Below are 5,038 nucleotides of genomic sequence, written 5' to 3' on the forward strand. Positions count from 1 at the left end.
CCATCACTGATGTCCACTCTCCCTTTCTGGAGATCTCAAGTGGGTACAGCATCTTCAGTTATAAATCAGCCAGGTGTGTGAAAGGACAGCCCTTATTTCAATGGAAGATTTTCTAGTTAAGAAACTGGAAGCTATTTTTAGTAATTGCTTGTTTTCAGTTGGCTCCAGTTTACTAAGTTGATACAAGATGGAGTCTTTTAGACCACATATTGAAATATTATTTGTGAGTAAGAGAAGTATACGACTTCAGGTGCCTAACCGAATATAAAAATTCTCAGGCAAGCCACTCAACATGAAAACAATGACCATTCCAAGAGGCTATTCCTGTATGCTGTAAGAAATCTGTGACTAAGCTGTGTGTGAAAAGATTCAAACTCTATTGCAGAGTCACAGGAATGTGCTATTTCTATCAACATATTTTAAGCTGGAGTAACATTTAACTTAATTCTTTGAACAGCTTTGGTGACTTCCTGGGTATTTTACCAGTTCACTGGACTATCTTCCGCATTCACATGCTCAGGCTAAAAGTAATGGTGTATTTTTCTTCAAACAAGCAGAGTTAAAAACAAAATTTGTCGAAGATTTACAGATGATACACCGCCTTTTGGAGGTGATTGCTTTTCTGTGGCTTGAAGGTGCGTTGGGTCCAAGGAGTTCCTCCTGAACCCAGAGGAACCTGGTTCCTCTGTGGAACCCAGAGATTTGTAGTGAGCTATTCAGCTTCACTTCCACTACCTTTAACTGTAATTAGTACCACTCAGAAATTTGGGGACAAGGTTTGATCCCAGAAAGGGCAAGCGTAAGGAATCCCATGGCAGATGGTCTTGCTGTGTGTCCCCGATGACCATGTGATATCATGGATAAACCAAGAATTCTGGAATCAGAGGGATCTGAGTTTCAACCTATGTGGCCTCTGGGTAAAGTGGGATAACGGCCTTCTCAGAGGAACTCGAGGATTAAATCATGGCAGCAGAGCTCTCGCACAGCCCCTGCTACTGGCGGGTAGCAATGAATAGTGGTCCCACCTCACTCCCTCTCTTTCTTTCTTCGCTGACCTTGGCCACACCTAGATTAACTGAAAATATTCAGTTATTAGTCTTTTAAATTTAAGACAATATGTTCTTATATGTCTGCAATGGTCATTGTGACTCTAATCTTCATTCATTGTTGACTGTTGATGTTAAACATCTTTTCACATGCTTATTGGCAATTTGTCCCATTTGAAAGTATTAATTCAAATATTTTGCTCACTTTTTAATTGTCTTGTTCATCTCTTTATTGAGTTGTGAGTGTTCTCTTTGTATCCTGGAGACAAGCCCTTCCTTTGTCATATATTTTCTCCCAAGATGTGGCTTGCCTTTTCTTCTTTTTCATTTTTTAAGAGCAGGATTTTTTATTTTGATAAAGTCAAATTTACAAAATTTTTCTTCTGCTGTACGTACCTTTTGTTTCCTGTGTAAGAAGTAACCACAAAGTCTCAAATATTTTCTCCTATAATTCCTTTTGGAAGTTTTATAGTTTTAGCTTTTATGCTTAGGTCTACGATCCATTTTTAATTCATTTTTGTCTATAGTATGAAGTAGTTGTCAGGGTGTTTTCCCTTATATTTCTATTGGTTGTCCCAGCACCATTGGTTGAATGACTGTCATGTCTCTCATTGATTTGCATTGCCAAACTGGTCAAAGATCAAATGACCATTTGGGTGTGGTTCTGGACTCTCTCTTTGTTCCTTTGATCAATGTGTCTATTCTCTCTCTCATACCCGCTCTCTTGATTATGGCATCTTTATAGTCTGTTGCAGGATCTGAAATCTTTGTAGTTTGATACATGATTCGAAACCAGATCGTATAAGATATACAGATTTTTTTCTTTTAGGTTTGCTTGACTCTTTAGATTCTTTTCATTCCCATCTAAATTTTAAAATCAACTTACAGTTTTCTAGATGAAATTTACACTTTTGGAATTTGACTAGGATTGCTTTGAGTCTATAGACCAAATTGGGTAAAGTGAACACTATAACAATATTGAGTCTTTTGATCCTTAAAACAACATATATCTCCCCATTTTTTCAGGTCTTCCTTAATTTCTCTCGGAAGTCCTATTTACTTTTCATTGTACAGATCTTTTTCATATTTTGAGTTCATCCCTAAGTATGTCATATTTTTTTACACTGTTGTAGATAGTACTTCAATTTCAAAGTCCCATTTTTCTTTTTTTTTACAAAGATTCATGCTGAGCTAACATCTGCTGCTAATTTTCCTCCTTTTTATTCCCCTTCTAAAAACCCCAGTACATAGTTGTATATTCTAGTTGTATGTCTCAAATTCCCTTTTTTTTTTGATGAGGAAGATTGGCCCTGAGCTAATATCTGTTGCCAATCTTCCTCTTTTTGCTTGAGGAAGATTGTCGCTGAGCTAACATCTGTGCCAGTCTTCCTCTATTTTGTATGTGGGATGCTACTGCAGCACGGCTTGATGAGCAGCGAGTAGGTCCACGTCTGGGATCCAAACCCACGAACTCTGTGCCACCGAAGCAGAGTACACAAACTTAACCACTATGCCACTAGGCTGGCCTCTCAAATTCCAATTTTTGATAGTAGTATATACAAATACAAAAATACAATTGATCTTTGCATTTCTATATTGTGTGCTGTGACCTTGTTCAACACATTTATAAGAGCTAGTGGCTATTTTGTGGATTCTTTAGGATTTCCTATGTGCATGATCATATCATTTACACATAAAGATAGTTTTACTTCTTATTTTCCAATTTATATGTCCTTTATTTCTTAATTACCTTATTAGGTGGGGTAGGATATGTCCTTTTTGGTGGAAAGTTTTCAATATGTTTTTTTTCTTTTTGCTGAGCAAGATTCACCTTGAGCTAATATACACTGCCAATCCTCCACTTTTATTGCTTGAGGAAGATTAGCCCTGAGATAACATCTGTGCCAGTCTTCCTGTATTTTGTATGTGGGGCACCACCACAGCATGGCTGATGAGTGGAGGAAGTCCTTGCCTGGGATCTGAACCTGTGAACCCAGGCCGCCATTGTGGAGCACATGGAACTGTAACCAGTCGGCCACGGGGTCGGGCCCTCAATATTTTTTTTTAAATGTATATAGGACTTTGCAGATTTTCTATTTCTTCTTAAGTCAGTTTTGGTAATTTGTGGCTTTCAAGGAATGTGTCCATTTCATCTCATTTTTCAAATTTATTGGTGTAAAGTTGTACATAAAATAACTTTATTATTCTTTTAATGTCTGTAGGATCTTAGAAATGTTCCATCTTTCAATCCTCATAATTAGTAAGTAATATCTTCTCTCATTGTTTTCTTATTCAGCCTGATTAGAGTTTCATAGATTTTATTGATCTTTTCAGAGATCCAGTTTTGGGTTACATTGATTTTCTCTATTCTTTGTCTATTGAATTGATTTTCCACTCTTCTTTTTATTTTTCCTTCATTCTACTTACTGTGAGTTTACTTTGATCTACTTTTTTTCATTTCTTGAGGAAAACATTGATTTTATCATAATCATTTCAAATTCTACATTTCCCTCTAAGCATTTCTTTAGCAATACCTCAAAATCTTTGGAAATTTTGTGTTTTATTTTTATTTATTTGAAAGTATATTCCAGCTGCTCTCATAATTTCTTTGACTCATGGATTATTTAAAAGCATGTTGGATTATTTCCAAATATTTAGATATTTTTCAGATATCTTTCTGTGATTGATTTCTTATCAGTACTGTTATGGTGAGAGAATGTACTCTGTACAATTTTAAGCATTTTTAACATTCTGAGATTTGTTTTATGGTCTGGAATATGGCCATAATACCTGGTGAGTGTTTTATATATAACAGAAACGAATACATATTCTGTAGTTTTGGACTAGAATGTTCCATAAATGTCAATTATGTGATTAAGAGTATTATTTCAGTGTTGCATAATCTTCCAAAGACATGTGTCTAAGATTTAATTTAGTCTGATAATGTTTGTATGTAAATCTCCTGGGGGAGAGGTCCTAGGGCAACACTGAGCCAGGCCGGCCTGGTGGCTTAGCGGTTAAGTGCGCGTGCCCCGCTACGGGCGGCCCGGGTTCGGATCCAGGGTGCGCACCGATGCACCGCTTCTCCGGCCATGCTGAGGCCGCGTCCCACATACAGCAACTAGAAGGATGTGCAACTATGACATACAACTATCTTCTGGGGCTTTGAGGAAGAAAAAAAAAGGAGGAGGATTGGCAATAGATGTTAGCTCAGAGCTGGTCTTCCCCAGCAAAAAACGAGGAGGATTAGCACGGATGTTAGCTCAGGGCCGATCTCCCTCACCAAAAAAAAAAAAAAATTGAAGCCAAAGATAGGTAACTTGTTGGAAAACTTGGGACACCGACGCATGGGATGGGGACAGCTGGATGGATGCCCGCAAAGATTCTGGCTCCTGAGACCCCTCTGAACACTGAGAGCCTGCAGAGGTTGCCCACCTTTCTTACTAAAAGCTAACACTCCTCCCACCCAGAAAGCCACTGCAGCGAGTGCTTCTGAATAAAGCAACAGAGAGCCCTCTCAGAAACTTACCCCACCTCCTCTCATGGCAGTCACGCCAATAACTAGGGTTAAGTCACAGCATAATCTACATGGAAATGTGCTAGGCCTGATCTATACCCCAAAGAAGCTGCCAGAATGAGTCAGCATATATTGGCAGGAAAAAGGGAAGTTTTTAGGACTGGATTTTGAGGGTGCCTAGTCAAGAGACCTAGCATATAAGATTGGATAATGGTGAGCTTATTGACTTGGAGGCACTCTTGAGATATGGGATGTAACACCATGGCAGGCCCCAGGCGCAAACTCCCCGTTAGGATGGTTCCTAGAAGTCTGGAGAAAGTAATAGCCTGTGCTGAGAGATCTTGAAATGCTTAAATTGCCATGGCAGTCAGTGGAGGGCGGGATTAAAAACCTCAAGGGGAGTGGGCAGGCTGGAGTGCATATATTATGTGAGGCCAGAAGCCCTTAGGGAAGATTATGGGAGGGGCCAGAGGAT

This window comes from Diceros bicornis, unplaced genomic scaffold (genome assembly GCF_020826845.1).
Source record: "Diceros bicornis minor isolate mBicDic1 unplaced genomic scaffold, mDicBic1.mat.cur d_74_multi, whole genome shotgun sequence".
Lineage (NCBI taxonomy): Eukaryota > Metazoa > Chordata > Mammalia > Perissodactyla > Rhinocerotidae > Diceros > Diceros bicornis.